The sequence below is a fragment of the Astatotilapia calliptera genome, chromosome 5 (genome assembly GCF_964374335.1).
Source record: "Astatotilapia calliptera chromosome 5, fAstCal68.1, whole genome shotgun sequence".
In the NCBI taxonomy this organism is placed as follows: Eukaryota; Metazoa; Chordata; class Actinopteri; order Cichliformes; family Cichlidae; genus Astatotilapia; species Astatotilapia calliptera.
In genome coordinates this window covers 34,356,713-34,364,198 of record NC_137426.1, presented here as the reverse complement: position 1 = coordinate 34,364,198, position 7,486 = coordinate 34,356,713, and the positions used below count along the sequence as shown (strand labels likewise).

General features: G+C 40.6%; 1 long non-coding RNA gene across 1 annotated transcript; it reads right to left on the bottom strand.

The window, feature by feature from the left end:
* Window positions 1-3,168: 3,168 nt before the first annotated feature.
* Window positions 3,169-6,686, bottom strand: LOC145428982 (uncharacterized). Its single transcript, XR_013909343.1, has 2 exons — window positions 3,980-6,686; window positions 3,169-3,201 (listed from the first exon to the last, which is right to left on the bottom strand). It is a non-coding gene; the product is annotated as an uncharacterized LOC145428982 (long non-coding RNA).
* Window positions 6,687-7,486: the final 800 nt, after the last annotated feature.

Here is a 7,486-nt window from a genome sequence, read left to right as displayed (position 1 = left end):
GTTATACCTCCTGCTCTGAAACAGAGCGCATTTTAGCTTTAATAAAAAAAGCCAGGAATGGCACTGACCCTGATCATCCTAACCCACACAATGTAATCTCATCACACTGTAACATTCAGAACATGATTGCCTAAAGTGATAGATGTGATGACATAACAAGGATATTATGCCACGTTACAGCAAAGATTGTTAGGTGAGGCATTTCGGAGTCTAAAGACTAAATTTAAATATTATGGGACATTGACTGTATAGTGACTTGTTTCTTACAACTGCCACTTGTATAAACTCTGATAGTGGATTTTTATTTATAATTTTGGTACCACAGGATCTGCTACCTGCAGCTTCCATCAGAAGGCTCAAACAGTTTGTGTGCTGGTCGACAGAGCAGCAGTAACAGGCTTGTCTGGTTTCCTCTGGGTCTACCTTCTCAGAGATTTGACATTAACTAGGCTAGCTGATACTAATTGCCATCATCTGTTGTCTGCTAAAGAAGATCTCTTGATGTTTCCCAGGCTACTCTGGCCTTTTAAGAACTACAGTCTGCTGTCGCTGTTGGTGGGAGTAAGCGACAAGTGAAAGAATCACTGGGGGGGAGGTTTGCCTATATCATAAAATGAATGAGGGGATACTGTAAGGTTGGAAAAATTAGTCTTACTCTGTTACTGTCAGTCTTTGTATCAGTGTGCTGCTCATTTATATGTTGTGGATCAGAAACTGCTCAAACTTCTTTTTTTTTTTCTTTTTTTTTTTTTAAATTTTAATTTATTTTTAGTTTTGCATGTTATAAGCAGACAGTGAAGTTAAGATGACAAACACTGGACATGCTAAAAAGTCTGTTCCTCATTGCATCAATGCTTGGCTGTTTGTGTGTAGCCAGGAGCCTTACGATGAAGCATATCTTGCCTTTGGCTTCAGCTGCACAATGGTGGTGCCAAGGTAGGTATCCCTGACAGAATTCATTTCCCCTGCACTCTGGGCTATCCAAATCACGGACAAACAGTATCTCTTGATTTTTAGTTCACAAAAACATATAAAGACTAACCGCTCCGGAAATTCTGGAGATGTTTGCTCTTTATACAGTAAAGTTACAGTGGGATACAAATAATATCTGGCTGATGCTGGCACAATCTGTTCCCCCGTCCAAATTACAGACAAACCGTATCCCACAGTCGTCTGTTTTTAAACCCATTTTGCACAGAGGCATTTTTATTCATATATTTATTTTTAAAGTTAATGATAGCAACGTTGAGTATTGTTAAATAGGGGGGGCAAAACAACTACACGTAAAATAATTGCACCATAAAGATTGTTTTTCTGTTATTGGCTTTGTCAAGGCTACATACACGGGTATGAAAATGGAGATTTTCCGTTTGGGGGGACCCTCTCTGAAAAGTTTGCTTTTCTGGAAAGCCAGCTAATTTTGTGTTGCTTTTCAAGTGCCTTCATCTCAAATGTTAATAACTAAAGACGGTATTTTGGATTTTGTCTCACTGACTCTCTTGGTTAGAGTTGGTCAAAAAGGAGACTGAAAATTTGACATTAGTCTGAGTGATTCATAAGTCACAGCGCTGTGAAATATGGCTGGTGTAGACTCACAACTTAAGAATGGACAAAATGCATACAGTGTACATAAATTTAATTAAAAAAAAAAAAGAATTTGGTCGGGATTTGGATTTTGAAAGTGTTTGTGTTGAATGTAGAAGTTCACTGTGAGGCCTGTTTTACTAAATGGAGGAACAGTAACTGTGTGTCTATCTACGTGGTTTTAAAAAAACAAAAAACAAACAAAACTGCTGAGCAAGATTAACAGCAAGAGAATTTTGTCCATATGCGCCATTGTAGAAATTAATCTCATGTAAACAATAAGGTGGCGCCCAGTGTGACATCAAAAAAGGCACAAACTTTTGATGTTGCGTGACTAAATCTCTATATCCCTTGTCCACAGGTAAACGCAAAAACTGAGTCCTCAAATCTCCACCCTGGCACGAGTTTTTAAAAATCTGTTTTCGATTGTCCGAAATGCTGTTTACGTGTGGACGAAAAGCCCTAAATGCATAGAAAAGCTGCGTTTTCAAAAATGCCCGTGTAGATGTAGCATAAGTTTATTTTATTGCTACCTGTAATTTATTGCAATTTACTTCAATCGTTTAAATAAAAGGTGAAGTGTGAAATAAAATAAATGGGTGTGTGTGTGGTTGGAGGATGTGTTTGTGCCGGGGAGGGTGGGGGTGAACAAAGGGGGGCCTAGCAAAAAAAGTTTGGGAACCACTGCATTAACCAGCACTGTAAAAACTGTCTATCACCCTCACTATCAACATCCAATCAACACTGTCTTTTGTCTGTCTAGTTAAATATGTACCTTTTACTCTCCATGGCCAGTCAGAGTCTCCATAGTTGCACGTTATGTCTTCCCCCGGCTTGATGTCTGTTACTGCAAATAAACAGAGATGAGGCTGTCCATTCATAGTAATGGTCTTTATTTTGCTGTTTGGACTCACATGATCATCATTAACAAGTCTGCCCAAGGAGTCATCCTCTCTGGCTGTATAAGTGCTGAAACAAAAAAAATTGCAAGACATAAAATGACAAACTTTATGAACAGGCAGAATAAATTCGATTACATTTTTAATTATATGGATTTGCAACAAACTAGCAGTTTGTCTTAATGTGGTCGTCATAACATTTGCAAAAAGTATGCTTTGCATAAATTACTCTAATTTACATACCATAATTGTTTTCCATTTTATTGAAATTCGAACAGAAAGACCTTCAAGGCATCATGGTACAATCTTACGGTGCATACACACCGAACGCGATAGAAGCGACCAGAGCTTCACGTTTACATGTAAAGTCAATGGAGGAGCGCGATGAAGCGCGAACTGGGGTCTCGCGAAACTTCAGAAGCAGATTGGCGTCGTGAAAACGCTTTTTTGCCTGATTCACGCGAACAATTAGCGGGACGAAAATACGCACTGCAGTTTGTGTGGTGCATTTTGTGCATTCACGTCTACTGCTCGAGTTGGAAAAATCTGAACTCCAGCTTTAAGTCACGCCGCAACAACCAAATTGGTCGCACTCTAGAGCCCTGTACTATATAGGAACATAGTGAAGACCAATTATTTAAGAGAATAAAGAGAGGTTAGTTTATTTTGGAGGCAAGCTGCATTTATTAACCCTCTGAATCTGTTCAAAAACACCACCCTTTCAGCTTGTTCGTGGCCACAAGTGGCCACCTACAGATTAGGTCTGTAATTTTTTATTAATTTTGTTTTGTTGCCTTTTTTTTTTTGCATAAAGCTTTTAAGTAACTTCAGTTTTTTTTTACATGATTTTTTAGACTAGCATCAGGGCTGTTCATCAAAATCAAAATTTCATTAAAATTCTGAAATTTAACCCTTTAAATACCAGTTAGAGCACATAATCATAACAACTCATAAATAGAGAAAATCATAAAATCCCAGTTTTTTTTTCTAAATAATACATGCCATCTGATTTATTTGCTAACCACGATGAAGGTTAGATGCATAGCAATAATTTACACCATCAATGACATTTATGCAACATTGTTTTTTTCTGCAGTGGCAGAAAAACATAAAAAAAACCCTTTCAGACTGTTCGTGGCCAAAAATGGCCACCCCTTGTTTACATTTACAAAATGCTATAAAATTATTATATATTAAGAAAAATGTCCAGTTTTTTTTACATGATTTTTTAGATTAGCATCAGGGCTGTTCATCAAAATCAAAATTTCATTAAAATTCTGAAATTTAACCCTTTAAATACCAGTTAGAGCACATAATCATAACAACTCATAAATAGAGAAAATCATAAAATCCCAGTTTTTTTTCTAAATAATACATGCCATCTGATTTATTTGCTAACCACGATGAAGGTTAGATGCATAGCAATAATTAACACCATCAATGACATTTATGCAACATTGTTTTTTTCTGCAGTGGCAGAAAAACATAAAAAAAACCTTTCAGACTGTTCGTGGCCAAAAGTGGCCACCCCTTGTTTACATTTACAAAATGCTATAAAATTATTATATATTAAGAAAAATGTCCAGTTTTTTTTACATGATTTTTTAGATTAGCATCAGGGCTGTTCATGAAAATCAAAATTTCAATCAAATTCATAATTTTAACCCTTTAAATACCAGTTAAATCACATAATTGTAATGATTTACATAGGGATAAAAGCATAAAATCCCCATTTTTTTCTAAATAATACATGCAAACTGATTTATTTTCTAACCATGATGGAGGTTAGATGCATAGCAATAATTAAAAGTATCAATGAGTTTTATGCATCTTTATTTTTTTGTGCAGTGAGAGAAAAACAAAAAAAAAATCCCTCTCAGCTTGTTCGTGGCCAAAAATGGCCACCCCCTGTTTACATTTACAAAATGCTATAAAATTCATATATTAAAACATTTTTCTACTTTCATTGACTTGATTTTTTAAATTAGCACCGCTTCTAGTCATAAAAACCAAAATATAATTCAAATTCTGATATTATACCCTTTGAATACCAGTCAGGTTATGTATTATTATAGTAAAAATAGTAATAAAGTTCACATCTTTTAGCATATAAATGGTGAAACCTAATATGTTTTTTTATCATCATTGCAGGTCAGTAACAGTAACTGTTACAATGATTTATTTTTACTTTATTTATTTATGTATTTATTCTTTCTTTTGTTTGGGGGGGAGGAGGAGATGAATGGCCAAAAGCAATGTCACACATGGTGTGTTAGTGGCCAGTGAGGCAATTTAGTGACCAAATAAAAGAGCTCAATATTGAGCCGGAGAACGCAATTTCATTGTTCTTTGACAATAAAAATAAATACTTGAATACGATCCGTGTCCTCAGCCAGGGAGCGATAATCCTTCGTGCCCGGAAGCGGAGAGTTGGCGAGGCCGGCTCTCACGAACGCCGGCAGCTGTCTGAGGAAAATGTGGGCGAAGAGAAATCCCCCGTCGTCCGGTCCGAGAAAGGACAGCATGTGCGCCATCAGTTCGAGAGCCGTACCACCACCCAGGCCTGAGAGGGAGAGGAGCTTCTCGGCTCGCTCTGCGTCGGTGAGGGCATAGCACCGAAGAAGAAGCTCCTTAGGAGTGGCGTACTCGGGTGGGTGGGTCCCGGAGGAGCGTCAACGCACGACGGGTTGCTAGCGGGTCGAAAAAAGCCACCACGTGGTGATATTTCGTGTCGTCAGCCGAGATGTCACGAAGGGAGAACTGGGCCTCCACGTGCACGAACCATGACGGGGGATCGTGAAGCCAAAAGTCCGGTGTTCTGACAAGGTAGGACGTTTGCGCCACAGCAAACATAGCTGCAGCCGGAGGCAGAGGGCTGGCGCTGCTGATGCATCCAGAGCGGAGTCTGCGCCACCATCGGACTGCAGCATGTTCGAGTCAGGGGTCACCAATGTGGAGGTAAACACAGACGACACGAGAGCTGTCGATAAACACTGCTCGTTTATTGCTCATCACCACAGAACTCAACACTTTCACTCCAAAACACAACAACAACACTTCCTGAGAACTGGGTGTGAGTGGAGCCCTCCAGTGGTCTGGAGTGGAGTGGAGTGAGTGGAGCCCTCCAATCATTGGGGGGGGGGGCTCCACCTCCATGCCCCCCAACCCCAATCCTCCCCCAAAGAAGAGGATTCGGGCACTGGCTAGAACTCATCAGTGGTGATGCAGTCAGCCTCTTTGAAGATTGTCCCCTCATCTTCTGGAGAGGAGGTTTCTTCATCTTGGGCAGATGTATTTTCTTCAAGGACAGATGACTGCTGCTGTCCTTGCTCTCTGACCAGATCATATAGGCAGTGCTTGAAGCAGTGATGACCTTCTTGCCATATTGCCAGAATAAATGATCTGGAAGCTGTTAGGCTTACTTACAGCAGTAGCTCTGTCTGCACCTGCAGAAACTCCAGGACACGTTTACAAACAGTGTTTGTTGTTTGCGCTCCAGCTGCAGCTGCAGGTTTGAACTCTGCAAAATGTCCTGTGATTGGGTTTTTTTTTTGTTTTTATTTCTAGAGTTAATATTTTGGGTATGGTATCTTTTGATGAAAAATACAAGAGTAAAAGTGCTTTTAGCATGTGCTTCAAAGCTAAGTGACTGGGAACCTCAAAGCTCAATATCCTGCATCCACAGAAATTCACTGCAGCCTATGTAATGTTTGAATTTATTCCAGTCTATCTTGCAAATACATGTTTGTACTGCAATGTCATGCATAAACACAAACTATTAGATCCTTAAGATCAAACCTATGTCAAAATTGTTTCATTATTTTGGTCCATTGGAGTGTGGTAGGCCATCAAAGGCTGCTACTAGAAACTCAGAATATTACATGAAATTGCTTGCTTGGCCAAAAATGGGTAAATGATGTCATTTGGTAAAAAACATTAAAAACTACAATTTTCATGTGTTGACTTTAGAATGAAAGCAATTTTACCTAAATTGCATGATATAGTACTGTCAGTAACAAGGAATCAAAAAAGGTGGTTATAATGGGTTTCAATTGGCCACAAATGGCCACGATAGAACCCAGAGGAACTATTCAGTGTATAGTGAATATTATTGACATTATTAAGGAGCTGATGTTGAAAATTAAAAAATCTGACAAAAATACACACCTTTGGGAAGTTTCATTCCACTGGCATTAACAGAACAAAAATGGGCCATGAACTTCTCCTTCACCGGGACAACCTCTCTGGAGGAGTTGTTGGCTGCTATACGACCCAGGCCTGACAACGGCTCCACCACAGCAGGTGCCACACCCCTCACAGCAGGTGCCCCTCTCTCGTCCAAACAGCGCAGAAAATTATGGAGAACACACGTCGCCTTCACACACTTCTCCGCAACTTCAGGACGGAGCTCCATGGAGCGCCGATACAACCTCCACTGTGAGGAGAGGATACTGAAGACACACTCCACTACCAGCCAGACCCTGGAGAGGCGATAGTTGAAGATCCTCTTCTTTAATGGAAGGAGGCGTCCAGGGAAAAGCCTCATGAGCTCCCGCCACAGCGGGAATGCTTCATCAGCCACAAAGACATGGGGCTGGGCTCCACAGTCTTCTCCACCAGGTAGAGGCTGACGCGGGACAGCAGCTCCTCAAACTGGGCGAGGGACAGACGGTGGTACAGCTGAAAGCGTCATCCAGACGCAGCTCCTGGAGCAAGTGGTGAAACTCACCAAACTGCTCACGCTTCTGGAGGACCTGGAGGAGCTGATGGACCCAGGTATGGCGAGGACGTCCTTTACGCCGCTGCTCTGCTCTCCACAGTAAATAGAGAAGGGAGACTCTCTCTTCAAACGCTAGATTGATAGCTGCCATCAAAAATTGCATATTTTAAAGTGCGACCAGTTTGCCTTGGACACGCTTCGAGGTGCGACTGTGCAAGCGACCAGCTAGGGGCGTGTGGCGCTTTTTGGTCGCTTCTATCGCATTCAGTGTGTATGCACCGTT